Consider the following 17629-nt stretch of genomic DNA (forward strand, 5'->3'; position numbering starts at 1 on the left):
ACTCTTTCTGCTTCTTTCAGTTCAGTATTAATAGTTTCTATACTACGTGATCAAAAGTATCCGGATACCTGACTGAAAATGACTTACAAGTTCGTGGCGCCCTCCATCGGTAATGCTGGAATTCAAAATGATGTGTGGGCCCAACCTTAGCCTTGATGACAGCTTCCACTCTCGCAGGCATACGTTCAGTCAGGTGCTGGAAGGTTTCTTGGGGAATGGCAGCCCATTCTTCACGGAGTGCTGCACTGAGGAGAGGTATCGATGTCGTTCGGTAAGGTCTGGCACGAAGTCGGCGTTCCAAAACATACCAAAGGTGTTCTATAGGATTCAGGTCAGGACTCTGTGCAGGCCAGTCCATTACAGGGATGTTATTGTTGTGTAACCACTCCGCCACAGGTCGGGAAATATGAACAGGTGCTTAAAAGATGCAATCACCATACCCGAATTGCTCGTCAACAGTGGGAAGCAAGAAGGTGCTTAAAACATCAATGTAGACCTGTGCTGTGATAGTGCCAAGCAAAACAAAAAGGAGTGCAAGCGCCCTCCATGAAAAGCACGACCACGCCATAACACCACCGCCTTCGAATTTTACTGTTGGCACTACACACGCTGGCAGATGACGTTCACCGAGCTTTCGCCATATCCACATCCTGCCATCGGATCCAAAGCAAAATCCAAATCACCCACCCTTAATTCCCTACCAAAGGTTCACAAGGATAATATCCCATTAAGGCCCATCATCAACTTCCGAAATGCTCCAGCCTACCACCAAGCTCAACAAGCACACACACACTACTAAAAAAATTGTACGCTTTCGATAACAGGAATCTGGAAAACTCAAAGGAATCAATCGACAGCATCAAGAATATAATCGTACCAGACACAGCAACCCTCATGTCATTTGACATCACATCAATGTACACTTGTATTCAAATAAATGAAACAATCAGCATTATCACACAAAGATTAAAACAACAAGGAAACACACCAGACACACACACATCTATGAAATAACAACCATACGCAAGACCATAACATAACAAAATTTTTTTTTGTTCAACAAAGAATCTTATTCCCAACATGAAGGACTGCCAATGGAATCACCAATTAGTGGCCTCCTAGCTAACACATTTATGAACAACCTGGAGAACATGATCCTCAGACACATAATAGAACCAAAAATCTACAAAGTGATATACTGGTACCGTTATGTCGACGACATAATATGCCTGATTGATGAACCACATACACACATACAAGAGCTACACGTGGAAATAAACAACGTACAACTAAAAATTAACTTCATTTCAGAAACAGACTTAAGAATACTAAAACCCAGCCACAGCCTATACAGAAAACTGACCATTGAGGAAAATTTCAACATACAGAAGGTAATAGCAGAAGGAAAACAGGTCATAAATGAATACACTATACTCTGCAAGCGTATACTATTTAACACATTAAAGGAACTTTACAAAAAGGTCAACACAAACAGATAAAGGCTACACACACACACACACACACACACACACACGAAAAATGGATACACTACACCCTGCAAATTTACACACAAAAGGAACAACATGTAAAAGACAATGCAAACAGCTAAGAAGTGTAAAGAAAACACACACACGAAGATAAAATGTAAACAAAATTTAAATTTAGCGCCGAACTCACTGGTGAACGAATGAACACTGACTGGGCTGGGACACACAGCAACCACAATCACGCTGTGTTTTGGTGAAGTGTAAAGTGCTTTTACGACCTTATTTGTGAAAAAGACGTGTTATATTTACGTGTGCATCACAACACCTCACCACGACGCAGAGAATGAAAGGGCTTACCACACGAAAACGTAAGTAAAAACGAATATAGGCGCGAAATATCGCGACAAACTAATTTACGTTTAGATGATAGGTTAACTCCCAACAAAATTTCTCAACAACATCGTTTGGTTGCAGATGAGAAGCTACCTGTAATAAGTAATACACAAGTGGTCTTGAAAAATAATGCACACCAAGTGTAAAGGTATTAACAAAAAGAAACGAATTATTGTTTGAACTAAATATCCACATAATTTGTAATCACTTAGTAAAAATGTTCACATTACAGATTAAATAAATGGAAACCCACTGATGATGGCACAGTGGTGCCGAAACATGTCTGGGAACTTGGAAAAAACGGTGGTTTGCGTAACTGGCTGACTTAACATTCTACAATGTCGACGACAGTGTCATTAGGGAAACCAAAGAAGCTTGGTGTGGACAAGGATGGGTATAGACCCGTTTTCTGCTTCAAAATCAAACTTAAAACCCAATGGCCGGAACAGAATTTTAATGAGCTTTTTTCCCCAATGAAATTTCAAGGCCGTATGAAATCAGCCAATGCTCTCGGTTAGAACTCTTGACATCTCTTGGTAATCTCAAAATAACTGAACCACGTTACGCTGATAAAAACTAAGTAGTATTTTCTGGAACACATACTGCACGTTAGTTTCAAATTAACATCTCAGCGAAAGACGGGACATTAATGGTTCCTACGTAAAAGAAACTATTAATTCGCCTTTTCTACTTTCTTGGAAAGTAAATTAAACTTATCCTAATTACTGTTTATAAAAATAACTTCTTGCTAATGAAGCAGAGCGAGAAATATTTTCTTGTGCCTGTGTAATTAGCGACTACCATTAAAATTTAATTATATGGGTTATTAATAACGTCTTCAGTGTCTCGATTTCTCTTGAAAGATCCAAAGTTACGAACTGCTACAACAGCGAAGGGATACCACGAGTAGCTACACCTCTTCGTCTGTTTCACAACGGAAAAATATCCGGTGGAAGGCATTTGAATGTTTCCCTGACGTACCGTAAACAAGGAGCTATGTCAAGTTGTACAACGAGCACGTGGAAATAAACGCTCTAAACACCGGTTTCTTCCGTTAAGCATCGAGCGAGGTTATGGAAACAAGGTGGGTGCTCATGTTGTTTCGTTATTATGTGAAGAAGGTAATTATTACAATAACTTCAGCTCAGGTGGAAGTCTCGCTCGAGCACTCGCCAAAGAAGTGCAACGCCTGTTAAGCGGGATGACAGTAACAGCAGGCTGCCTGCCGAGAAGAGCGGAGGTGCAACAAATGTTCGCAACATTCTAAACTGGTTTGCAAAGCTTAAGGAAGAAAAGAAGTTTCGAATAATGCGTCGCTGCCAAGCAACACAGCTCGATGAAACTTACGCCACTCAAGGAAAGAACTGCTACCTTATAGTATAGAAGGTAACTAAGAAATTTACAATGAGACGGACAGAAATGACACTTTTATTCAAAGACAATAAATACACTGAAGTCCCTGCGATTTACTGTGACCCAGTGGACGTTACAAACGGTGGTACAAGGTTCCTAAGAGGCTGTTTGCTCACCACGGACAGAAGTGAATGCTCTGCAATGTACTTCCATGCTGGCTACAGTGCTGGTAAAGAATTCCATCCCTCCATCAGCGCAGCTGACGTTCGGTGGTTGGTGGTTGGTGCATACGGATGTGCTGCAATAAGTCTCACCAACGTCTGGAACGGGCAGGCCAGTCCATTCACCGAATATTCACTTGTCCCCAAGACCTCCTCCACCTGCGCTGCTCGATGCTGTCGCGCATTGTCATCCACGAAAATGAATTCGAGGTCGAATGCAGTCCGAAAATATGCACATGGGGAAGGAGTACAGTGTCACAGTAATGTTGACCAGAAAGAGTACCGTGTTCAGCTATCTGGAGGTCAGTACGCTCATGCAACGTTATGTCTTCTCACACCATAACATCTGGACCACCAAAACGATCATATGCGACAATGTTCCCGAGTGAACTGCTTGTTTAGACCTCTCGCCATATGAGGGTATGTCCAGAATCAATACTTAGATTGAATTTGCTCTCAGCCCAGAAGAGTATGTGAACCCACTCCTCGTTGTCCAGTCCGTTCGCTTCTGGCACCATATCGGTGCAGTCGTTGTGGGGGGTGAACTGTACATAAAGTACTGGTTGTCGAGCAAAAACGCCACCCCACTGCAGTCGCCGTGCCACTGTGGAACGTAAAACAGCGTGCGTTACAGTCCTATTGAATGTGGTTGGAGTAGCACCTGTTGTCTGATGTGAGAACCTTCCTGCCCATTGTACGTTGTAACAGTCATCTGCTGCTGCAGTTCACCGTGGTCGACCACTTCCTCTCCTTCGGGCAGCGATGCTTGTGGTTAGGAGCGCTCTCGAAGCACATGAATCAGTTCTGTTAGGAATACTAAACTCTTGGGCTACAGTATCCACAATTCGTCCTTCTTCTAACTGGCCGATGATTCTTCCCCATGTGAAGTCATTCAGATGTTGTCTCCTAGCCATGTTGTAAAGAAGAACCTCGCCACAAGTGCACCGTAACTTACACTGACTGAAACATGCTCTCCTTTGACGTTCCTCCGACTGCCTTATGTTGCAGGGCCGGCATCATTTGGTGTTGTAATCACGCAGATCTCACGCCGTGTGGTGTCAAACTTTCTGCGCACGACTGGAAGGCCTTTGGAAACGTCCTCCCGCACACTGTCATTTCCCCTGAGTTGTTAATATGTTGCTACTTTATCTAGCTTGTCGTTAAGTCTTGTACACCAGAGTATATACCTAAATAAGAAATGTAAAGGCCGGAGTAAGCTGTGAGAAATAAATTATCGTCATTTCTCCAAGAGAGGACGGATGAGTGACATAACGATCACAGCTGGACAACAACCACGTTACAACTAATTAAGCTCATCCATTATGAAACATTTGTTTATTCCCGTAAAATAGTTCTCGAGCAGTTTCAGGCTGATCTTCAGACAGGGCACACAGAAGTTACGTCTTCCTTCTTAGCGTGATGCTGGGTACAGGTTCCGTGACAAGAAGATAGATAAAAAGAAAAAAATAGTCGGCATGTATCACCGTTGATGATAGTTACGTGGTGAGCTACGCCTAAAAACGAATTCTTTTACTTAATGAGCAGCATTATACACTCCTGGAAATTGAAATAAGAACACCGTGAATTCATTGTCCCAGGAAGGGTAAACTTTATTGACACATTCCTGGGGTCAGATACATCACATGATCACACTGACAGAACCACAGGCACATAGACACAGGCAACAGAGCATGCACAATGTCGGCACTAGTACAGTGTATATCCACCTTTAGCAGCAATGCAGGCTGCTATTCTCCCATGGAGACGATCGTAGAGATGCTGGATGTAGTCCTGTGGAACGGCTTGCCATGCCATTTCCACCTGGCGCCTCAGTTGGACCAGCGTTCGTGCTGGACGTGCAGACCGCGTGAGACGACGCTTCATCCAGTCCCAAACATGCTCAATGGGGGACAGATCCGGAGATCTTGCTGGCCAGGGTAGTTGACTTACACCTTCTAGAGCACGTTGGGTGGCACGGGATACATGCGGACGTGCATTGTCCTGTTGGAACAGCAAGTTCCCTTGCCGGTCTAGGAATGGTAGAACGATGGGTTCGATGACGGTTTGGATGTACCGTGCACTATTCAGTGTCCCCTCGACGATCACCAGTGGTGTACGGCCAGTGTAGGAGGTCGCTCCCCACACCATGATGCCGGGTGTTGGCCCTGTGTGCCTCGGTCGTATGCAGTCCTGACTGTGGCGCTCACCTGCACGGCGCCAAACACGCATACGACCATCATTGGCACCAAGGCAAAAGCGACTCTCATCGCTGAAGACGACACGTCTCCATTCGTCCCTCCATTCACGCCTGTCGCGACACCACTGGAGGCGGGCTGCACGATGTTGGGGCGTGAGCGGAAGACGGCCTAACGGTGTGCAGGACCGTAGCCCAGCTTCATGGAGACGGTTGCGAATGGTCCTCGCCGATACCCCAGGAGCAACAGTGTCCCTAATTTGCTGGGAAGTGGCGGTGCGGTCCCCTACGGCACTGCGTAGGATCCTACGGTCTTGGCGTGCATCCGTGCGTCGCTGCGGTCCGGTCCCAGGTCGACGGGCACGTGCACCTTCCGCCGACCACTGGCGACAACATCGATGTACTGTGGAGACCTCACGCCCCACGTGTTGAGCAATTCGGCGGTACGTCCACCCGGTCTCCCGCATGCCCACTATACGCCCTCGCTCAAAGTCCGTCAACTGCACATACGGTTCACGTCCACGCTGTCGCGGCATGCTACCAGTGTTAAAGACTGCGATGGAGCTCCGTATGCCACGGCAAACTGGCTGACACTGACGGCGGCGGTGCACAAATGCTGCGCAGCTAGCGCCATTCGACGGCCAACACCGCGGTTCCTGGTGTGTCCGCTGTGCCGTGCGTGTGATCATTGCTTGTACAGCCCTCTCGCAGTGTCCGGAGCAAGTATGGTGGGTCTGACACACCGGTGTCAATGTGTTCTTTTTTCCATTTCAAGGAGTGTAGTTCCATGAGGAGGCTCCACGCCAAAACTGATGACAATGCTGGGGGATAAGCGGAGATACATTATTCATTATCGTAACCTCCAACAATGCATCAGCTGGTTAGAATCACCTGGGCTATCTCCTTCAAGCAGTCCCTCTGGTTGAAGGAGTATATTGATTTGAATACGAGAAAGAGAGCTTCCGCGACGTGTGACTTTGAGAAAGATTTTTTATAAATTAATGAACAATTCAATTTTCAGTAAAACAATGGAGAATTACAGGGGACGACGTGAAATTTTGATAAGAACCGCATTGGATGGGCGTTATGGCGTAAGAAAATGCACTGCCAGAACAAATTTTAAGCGGGTCACCATATTCAAGAAGAAATTTGTTGCTCTGGAGATGGGGAAGACTGCAGTAGAGTTTACGAAAACTATTTATGTGGGGATGTGCATACTAGACCTATGCAAACTCCACAAGTACCACTTTCATTATGTGTTTGCGAAAACTCATTTCGCAGATCCTAAATTACTTTATATGGATACAAATATCTTCATCTATCGATCCATATGAAGTAATTAGATGCCATGTCAATGAATTCGACACGTCCTCATATACAGCCGATAATACTTCGCTATTATCTCCATCTCCATCTACATCCATACTCCGCAAGCCACCTGACGATGTGTGGCGGAGGGTACCTTGAGTACCTCTATCGGTTCTCCCTTCTATTCCAGTCTCGTATTGTTCGTGGAAAGAAGGATTCTCGGTATGCCTCTGTGTGGGCTCTAATCTCTCTCTGATTTTATCCTCATGGTCTCTTCGCGAGATATACGTAGGAGGGAGCAATATACTGCTTGACTCCTAGATGAAGGTATGTTCTCGAAACTTCAACAAAAGCCCGTACCGAGCTACTGAGCGTCTCTCCTGCAGAGTCTTCCTCTGGAGTTTGTCTATCATCTCCGTAACGCTTTCGCGATTACTAAATGATCCTGTAACGAAGCGCGCTGCTCTCCGTTGGATCTTCTCTATCTCTTCTATCAACCCTATCTGGTACGGATCCCACACTGCTGAGCAGTATTCAAGCAGTGGGCGAACAAGCGTACTGTAACCTACTTCCTTTGTTTTCGGATTGCATTTCCTTAGGATTCTTCCAATGAACCTCAGTCTGGCATCTGCTTTACCGAAGATCAACTTCATATGATCATTCGACTTTATATGGTCCGCAGAACAAAAAGGTTATCAGTCTTATGAAGAACGAGTTGAATGGATTGCCGATTGTGGAGTTTGTGGGTCTATGCTCAAAAATGTATACATATCGCACATTGGTATGTGCCACCCAGAGGCGGGCTAAGGGTGTGCGTCGCATGGCATCAAGAGCCCTCTCTATCGAAGACTATCACTGTGCTGCAGTCTAAAATCGGTCTGTCGTCTCATGACGATAAAAGGGTCCTTTGTGATGACAGCATTGAAACTCGCCCATAACCACACTACTCACTTGTAGCGAGAGAAGGAGTGGGGGGACTCTGATTGAGTGATAGTGAGAGATAGATAGATAGAGAGAGAGAGAGAGAGAGAGAGAGAGAGAGAGAGAGAGAGAGAATGTGTGGAAAAGAAAGGGTAAAACGAAGAAAAAGAACAAAATTCATGTTTATATACGCACACTGTGTGTGCGAAAGAAAGAAAAAAGCACAGAAAATATTTAAAAAACAAAAAAAATAGAAAAAACTAAATTATATATTGGTTTATTTGTTGATACACAATGTATATATAAATATATATGCACCATGTGCGTATTTTATATGAAATAGGTTTTAAGTTTTTCACCTGCTGCTAGCCATCCATGTCAGAATAGGTTTTAAGTATGTACATAGTTCACAGTCATTCAGAATTGTTATTGTAAAAACCTTTCCTATTGTGGACTCTTGAAATTAGATTCTAAGTTTGTGCAGTCCATCAGAATTATTGTAAAAGCTATGCTACTGGGCCTGTCGAATTTAGTTATAGTACTAAAGAAAGCATTTGCGCTTTATTTTTTAGCATAGAATTGTACAAAAAAAAAACTATCAATGTCACTGTTGTAGTGTGTAAGTTAAGAGTATTTCTGCATTGGAATAGCATGACATTTGTTTTGTTGAAGATGAGTGCTATTAAGAAGGTGAAGTTTAACATGGGAGATAACAAAATATATAGAATGGTTGCATGGAATTACGCCTATCATGCAGCACGAATTGGATTATAGGAGCAGGAGGCACATGACTGTGTCCGTTTCCAGAGATATATAGCAGACATGTCTAAAATTATATATCGTGTACTTGAAGAAAACCACAGACATAGCATGTGGTTAAAAAACTGTACACTGTCACAGGAGGTGCAGGGTTGAGAAAAAAGAACACAGAGGTTGTGAAGTAAAAACTGTTGTGTCTAGACCATACAGCCTAGACACAATGCTGTAGCCGATAGGGCACGCAAGGCTAACGCAGACGGGCGTGAAGTCTGGAACATGAGAACTTATAAATGAATAAGAAGAAAAGTACGTAGATGCGTGTTACTTAACTTTTAATTAGTCCTTGGAATACATCTCTCTTGAATATTAGTAAGCTATAGGCACTGATACAAATGGCGCCTTGCTAGGTGGTCGCCAGTTAACTTAGCAGAGGGCTATTCTACTGTCTATCTCTCGGCAAATGAGAGCAAGGCTTAGCACGTCCAATCGCTAGCTATGTTGTCCGTACAACTGGGGACGAGGTCTCCTCAGTCTCTCAAGACCTGCCTTGTGGTGGCGCTAGGTTTGCGATCCCACAGTGGCGACACGCGGGTCCGACATGTACTACAGGACCGCGGCCGATTTAAGTTACCACCTAGTAAGTGTGGTGTCTAGCGGTGACACCACAAAAACTCATTTATTTCTGATCCAACTTAACAGTTATTTTACTTTTTCATAAGCACACAGCAACCCTTTTTCATACATGTTCTTGAGTCGATGGAGAGAAGGACACCCATAGAATTCCAGGTCTTGAACAGCAGCAAACTCAATTCGACGCATCCATGAGATCTTCTCCTTCCCCTTCACGTAGATGATGGTACCTGTGTCATTGAATAATTTAAGAGCTGTCACCATATCTCTATAGGGTACGCCAGGATCATACCAGTGAATTTCATGGTAAAAATGTGTGAACCACTTTGCACTCTTCCATGTCATAGTACACCTCACATACTTGAAAGACCTTGGTGATGAAATGTTTGCTGAGAATGTCTCTATTATTCCAGCATCTTGTGTGTACGCTACAAACGCAAAATCTTTAAATATGAACTGTCTATGCTCACCATCATAGAAACCGTGAGCGTCTGCAATGATGTTCACACCTTGAGACGCCATTGTGAAATACTCTAGGTATATTCTAGGTATCGTGCAGCACCTATTCATTTATACAGCTCGTTGCACAACACCGGTGAGCGGGCAGTAGTTGATCACATGGTCATGTAGAACCACAGCATACGATGCAGTGTGTTCTGGGAAATTTGTCGATGATGCAAATTCAATTTGCTCATCTATAGGTCCAAACTTAAATCACCTCGTTCTGCTTCGAGCAGTCTATTACGATGATCGGTGAAAGCTCCTTGAACTTATGCGGACGCAGTAACCACCCTCCCCTCTCTCCTTTGGCAATTTCATAGTAACAAGCATGAAGCCTTGCATACATGTTATACGCTAGACTGTGTACATTTTGATTCCAATGCGGATATAAATTGTCATATGGGTAGAACTCTGAACTGAGGTAGACTTTGGCATTAGATATCTTGCAGTTGTCAAAGACGGTGGAATCATTTGCTATATTACCTCTTCTATCCTTCTGAAAAGCAAGTATGATGAATCTAGGTGTCACTAGCTGCGAAAAGGTTTTAAAAGTCCATGTTTGCCTGCTCACAGTCGGTAACACTGGGTACTCGAAAACCTCCCACGAGTGAAATGTCAGTGACAGAAATGTACTGGAATTTAGGACTTTTAAAAGCTTCAAACGCTCCTCTTCCGATACACTGATGTGAGGCATTTTCCGTATTATCTTGGTGCACATGATTATATTCTCCTCGCGCGCTCCTTGAATGTATGAGTTATTGTCCGTCGTACTCCATACCAGAATGAGTTCCTGTTTAGCATACGTAATAAACTGTCTCGTCTCCTCAAAGTATCCCATAAGCATTTTTAGAGGTATGCATGCAGTAAATAGCTTGTACTCTGCAACTTTTCTATCCTCTGGATTGCGTATTTTCTAAACTATGCAAATCTGTGAGGGATGCAGAGACGTATATTTTAAGGGTTGATGCTATGCCAACATTGCGAGTATGGTCGATCTCAGACCCACTGAGTTCATAGTGTGTCTCTTGGAACAGGAATGCTAAAGCGTTATGTGTAAGCTTGGATCCCACTGTATCGCTGCTGTCGGTTTTCTTGAATTACGCCTATAGATATATGAAACTCTTCCATGGAACTGTGACTGTATCTTGGTGCTGGATGAAAATCCTAATTTCATCGTTCTTGTTAAATGTAGTTGAAGATTAAGGTCTATGAGAGTAGTATTCCTGACATATACAGGGTGTTTCAAAAATGATCGGTATATTTGAAACGGCAATAAAAACTAAAGGAGCAGCGATAGAAATACACCGTTTGTTGCAATATGCTTGGGACAACAGTACATTTACAGGCAGACAAACTTTCGAAATTACAGTAGTTACAATTTTCAACAACAGATGGCGCTGCAAGTGATGTGAAAGATATAGAAGACAACGCAGTCTGTGGGTGCGCCATTCTGTACGTCGTCTTTCTGCTGTAAGCGTGTGCTGTTCACAACGTGCAAGTGTGCTGTAGACAACATGGTTTATTTCTTAGAACAGAGGATTTTTCTGGTGTTGGAATTCCACCGCCTAGAACACAGTGTTGTTGCAACAAGACGAAGTTTTCAACGGAGGTTTAATGTAACCAAAGGACCGAAAAGCGATACAATAAAGGATCTGTTTGAAAAATTTCAACGGACTGGGAACGTGACGGATGAACGTGCTGGAAAGGTAGGGCGACCGCATACGGCAACCACAGAGGGCAACGCGCAGCTAGTGCAGCAGGTGATCCAACAGCGGCCTCGGGTTTCCGTTCGCCTTGTTGCAGCTGCGGTCCAATTGACGCCAACGTCCACGTATCGTCTCATGCGCCAGAGTTTACACCTCTATCTATACAAAATTAAAACGCGGCAACCCCTCAGCGCCGCTACCATTGCTGCATGAGAGACATTCGCTAACGATATAGTGCACAGGATTGATGACGGCGATACGCATGTGGGCAGCATTTGGTTTACTGACGAAGCTTATTTTTACCTGGACGGCTTCGTCAGTAAACAGAACTGGCGCATATGGGGAACCGAAAAGCCCCATGTTGCAGTCCCATCGTCCCTGCATCCTCAAAAAGTACTGGTCTGGGCCGCCATTTCTTTCAAAGGAATCATTGGCCCATTTTTCAGATCCGAAACGCTTACTGCATCACGCTATCTGGACATTCTTCGTGAATTTGTGGCGGTACAAACTGCCTTAGACGACACTGCGAACACCTCGTGGTTTATGCAAGATGGTGCCCGGTCACATCGCACGGCCGACGTCTTTAATTTCCTGAATGAATATTTCGATGATCGTGTGATTGCTTTGGGCTATCCGAAACATACAGGAGGCGGCGTGGATTGGCCTCCCTATTCGCCAGACATGAACCCCTGTGACTTCTTTCTGTGGGGACACTTGAAAGACCAGGTGTACCGCCAGAATCCAGAAACAATTGAACAGCTGAAGCAGTACATCTCATCTGCATGTGAAGCCATTCCGCCAGACACGTTGTCAAAGGTTTCGGGTAATTTCATTCAGAGACTACGCCATATTATTGCTACGCATGGTGGATATGTGGAAAATATCGTACTATAGAGTTTCCCAGACCGCAGCGCCATCTGTTGTTGACAATTGTAACTACTGTAATTTCGAAAGTTTGTCTGCCTGAAAATGTACTGTTGTCCCAAGCATATTGCAACAAACGGTGTATTTCTATCGCTGCTCGTTTAGTTTTTATTGCCCTTTCAAATATACCGGTCATTTTTGAAACACCCTGTAATTTTCTCAACATACTCTACTGGACTGGCTATATTGAATGAGGAAGTCATTGTGTGGTTTCAGACCAACTGATTTAAGAAACTCTTAGTTCGCACATGTTATCACTTTGCTGTTCGGTAGTGAAGTGACATGCTGTGAATTGCGTACACTTGTTTTATACCATACATCCATCCTGCCTTAGGTGTAATTGTACAACGATTGCCTCACCACGGAAGTCAACAAGTTGGTTATTCTGGTCAACAATACTCAGCTCCAAATAGTCCAATGTCTGAGCTGTCACTGGAAGGTATATTGCATTGGCAGGGGTCTCAACAATCTTGTACCCCCTTGCAACTGAGGGGCAGAATCCGTAAATAGTATGAATCAGACTATCATTGAGATAGGAGGTGGTTGCAATGTTACACTCGACTCGGATTGTGCTGACGGGAAGTAGGTCCACAGTCTCATCTGACTTGTATAATTTACTTGGATCCTTCTTCAAAACCTGCCCTTTTGTGAAACCCAGCAGGCTCCCTATTGAGCCTTTCTGGTTAAAGCCAATTTTTGTATTTATAATCCTTATTTCAGATTTAGGTGTATTGATGTTTGCACGTAGTTCAATACCTTTTCCAGGCTGTTTTAAGACTTCGCTTAGATCGTCGATATCGTATGCACCCGATTCTATTCCCACAATTTCTTTTTCACCATTAATATCCAGATGGAGTTTACTGTTAGTTAGCTGATGTACGTCTCCAGTCCAATCAATGCAGTACTCCATTCACCAACGCTCAAATCAATTGGTGGGAAGTAATTTGCATGATATTCTTTTAACGTCAAAATGTACGACATTACATCTGAACCTCAACTGATGAAGGAATGTTTAAGGCTCCTCCTTATATAGCATGCTTCTTCTTCTTCTTTGTAAACGTCAAGAGAAACATGATGCATAGATGCCCACAGCGGTATGTATTAAAGTCCTGAGCCGGTCGGGGTGGCCGAGCGGTTCTAGGCGCTACAGTCTGAAACCGCGCGACCGCTACGGTCGCAGGTTCGAATCCTGCCTCGGGCATGGATGTGTGTGATGTCCTTAGGTTAGTTAGGTTTAAGTAATTCTAAGTCCTAGGGGACTGATAAATACATGGCGTTTGGCTAGGGCTTCCCGTCGGGTAGACCGTTCGCCTGGTGCTAGTTCAAAATGGTTCAAATGGCTCTGAGCACTATGGGACTTAACATCTATGGTCATCAGTCCCCTAGAACTTAGAACTACTTAAACCTAACTAACCTAAGGACATCACACAACACCCAGTCATCACGAGGCAGAGAAAATCCCTGACCCCGCCGGGAATCGAACCCGGGAAACCGGGCGCGGGAAGCGAGAACGCTACTGCACGACCACGAGCTGCGGACTTGCTACAAGTCTTTCGAGTTGACGCCACTTCGGTGACTTGCGTGTCGAAGGATGAAATGGTAATAATAAGGACAACACAACACCCAGTCCCTGAGCGGAGAAAATCTCCGACCCAGCCGAGAATCGAACCCGGGCCGTTAGGTATGACATTCCGTCACGCTGACCACTCAGCTACCAGGGGCGGTCTAGGGGACTGATGACCTTAGAAGTTAAGTTCCATAGTGCACAGAGCCATTTTTTTAAAGTCCTGATAGTGCTGATAGTTTTAGAACACACGTCTTCTGTGAGTGAAGTATCGCTGTAATTCTTCTGGTGGTTGCAGGTCACCAAATGAATCGAAATAGTAGACAGTATGTGCATTTTTCTTAACATATGATACCCAGTGGGTGCTGGGGCCTCCAGCAACAAACATCTAAATTCACAATGCCACATTCACCGCTTTTCCACATAGTCTTTGGAAATGTATCCCGCATAAACACACCGCGGAATCTTGGTATGTTGAATTTGTTTCTAGCAAACTAAAGAATATCAGTATTTGTGAGTGGTCTATCTGGTAGGACCGATAATGGGCTCTTTTTAATTTATAAATGGATCAAGACCTTTCCCGTACGGTTATAGTCCTTTTCCGTTAGCTGCGGCTTCCATCATGCGGTTATGTCTTCTTGCCTCTTCCAACTGCACTCGGGAGTTTTGTGCGCTCATGACCGTTCGAGAGATAGCTGCAGCACCACCAATGAGTGACCCTACCGCCGAGAGCGTGGAGAGGGCCAGGATGAGAAATGGAATAAAACCGCCAGATGTCTTGGGTAATGGTAGAAATCGATGTGTTTTAACCGATCGTCTTCTTCTTCCCGCATCTTTCGCTTCAGTACGTTTTTAGCTGCATACATCGCTGCCAGGATACAGTTCTTCAAGCAGCTCTGCTTCCCGCCCTTGTCCGTCTTCTTCTTTAGTGCACAACGTGCAACATTCATAACTCGTTTTGAATTCATCACTCCTAAACCCAACTTGGCAACGGCCTTGCCACAGTGGATACACCGGTTCCCTTGAGATCACCGAAGTTAAGCGCTGTCTGGCGTGGCCGGCACTTGGATGGGTGACCATCCAGCCGCCATGCGCTGTTGCCATTTTTCAGGGTGCACTCAGCCTCGTGATGCCAATTGAGGAGCTACTCGACCAAATAGTAGCGGCTCCGGTCAAAGACAACCATCATAACGACCGGGAGAGCGGTGTGCTGACCACACGCCCCTCCTATCCGCATCCTCACTCAGGATGACACGGCGGTCGGATGGTCCCGATGGGCCACTTGTGGCCTGAAGACGGAGTGCTTTAAACTCAACTTAATTTTTCCTCACATGGTTTTATCAACTGCATATGCTGCGATTCGTTGACCTATATCAGTATCCTTTCTTCCTCGTATCGCCTTAACCTTATCAGCTAAAATCCTATCTGCAATGTGAGGACTGGATAAATCTTTATTTGCAGCATATGCAATGTCGTGTTCCAAACACGCTTCGTCAAGCAGATTAACCCCCTTAACACCTCGTGCCAAGCGTTTCTGAAGCTTTGTCCTAGGTCTACAGTAGTTATATCCAGGGATGTGTAATGCCACTGGCAGTTTGTCTAGAATACCACCACCTCCTCTAACGTATCTCCTAGGAAGCATGTTATGCTACTGCGGTGGTTGTGAACCATGCACCCCCATTATATAGCAAATCGCCTTTTATTGATCTGTTGAGACGCTCCACGATATTTGCCATCAGGTGAATGAGTGAATGTTGAGTAGTGATGTATCCCATACTGCTGCACCACAATCTTTAAATACCTATTGTAAAACTCTCCGCCGTGATCGGTTTGGAGTTTGTCTGGGCATCGATTCGTCCCTGTCTGTAGCAAACACTCAAAAACATCCACAACATTTTTACCAGTTTTTGTTTTAACAGGTAATGCCCAAGCAAATTTGGAGTATGTATCAATCGATAACCTTTAAAATATATTTTAATCCATTATTATCATGTGAATATTCCCTCATATCTACAAGATCAGCATGCAATAAGTCATCCAAACCTTTAATCATAACATGCCTACGAGGGTATGTTTTGTGTGCTGGTTTGTGCAGTTCTCGGACTACTGTCTCCATACTTATTCGATGATACATCTCTCTCTAAGCTCAGAGACTATTGAAACAACCTCATTCGAATGAGCTGTATTACCTGCAGCAGCTGATGCCATGAGCAGCCGTAGTCGATCTATTAGCTCGTTTGGGTCGTCATTATATATATATATACAGCGGGATTCGATCGTTCACCGCTTTATGCTCAATATCAATACCATCACCGCTGCTGCTGCTGTTGTTATTGTTTTCGCCTTCTAGTATTGGTTTTATAATGGTTTTATATTTCTTATTGCTCAGGCTTTTCACGATCTTATGTACACCAGTCATGTGCAGCATTTCACCGTGCGTGTCCTATCATTAACTGAGTAATTTATAGGTTTTTGGTAGGTCTTAGGAAAATAAAATTCAATAAGCCAGGTGTTCTCTCAAATCGCCTATCACCAATCTGTATTGTGTCATCAGTTACAGTTACAGGATACATGCCCAACATGTACGGTCTTCCCCTGCTAAATGTTCTGTCTATTTGACCAGGGGTGTAACGGATAATGAATTCGTCAATGGCAACACCATCGGTATCGTGTGTTTTTGTTTTTGCTGAGAGCTGTCAGAGATTCAGTAACCAGCTTAAAGGTCTCTCTTGGTGTTTGCTGTCGATCCATATGCCCTAACGCTAGCAACCGTAATTTCTCACGAACTGCTTTCCGTTCTTAAATCACTTTCTGCTTCGTTGACATCTCGGTGTATATTAATCAGACATCTCCGCAGCGTGAGGCTTTATATATCCGGTCATTTTCCTCTTACTATGTACCTGCTCCCCCTTCTCAACAACAAGGAACTCCACATCTATTTTCCCCTCACTAGCCTCGACCTTTACAGTTAAGTCGGCTACTTTCTTACCGACTTCATTAACTAATTCATTTAACGCATTCACCATTCTCAGAAGAGTTTGGTAATACGCGTCTACTTCCCTGCGCATACCTCCAGCTTCATGCGCAATAGCCTGAATTTTCGCATCCATGTCCAGGCGAAAGTTCTGTCTGTGTACACCCATTCTCTTGGGTTGAGAGCTAGACATACGCGCGAATTTCCCCGTGGTCCAGCATTTACTGATGTACTATCCTCTCCTACCGTGCTATATATGCAAAAACTCTTGAAAGTTTTGCCTGTACCTACCATCACTCAGTTTTCTTTATTTATCAATAACGATAACCCCATACTGTGAATGATTCCAGCAATCAGCACATATCTTTACAAAATCATTGAACGATATGTCAGTTCCGACATGTTCCTGGTAAATGTATTTTAAATTCAAATTGTCTTGTTTGAAGGCTATAATGAGGTTTGCATTATCCCTAACCAACTGTTTCGGGGTCTGGAATGTGTTTGGCTTAAATGAAATACATCACCACTCATATGACGACCGAAACAGAAATATTTTCTAATTTGGTCTTGGTTTTCCACATCAACGTCATCAAATATGAAGACAGTGTTTGGGTTTGCTTTTTCAGGTGGAAGGATGTCGCCACTTTCATTGAACGTTATGTATATAACACCATTTACACCGTGCAACATCTCC

The sequence above is a fragment of the Schistocerca nitens genome, chromosome 3 (genome assembly GCF_023898315.1).
Source record: "Schistocerca nitens isolate TAMUIC-IGC-003100 chromosome 3, iqSchNite1.1, whole genome shotgun sequence".
NCBI classification, from domain to species: domain Eukaryota; kingdom Metazoa; phylum Arthropoda; class Insecta; order Orthoptera; family Acrididae; genus Schistocerca; species Schistocerca nitens.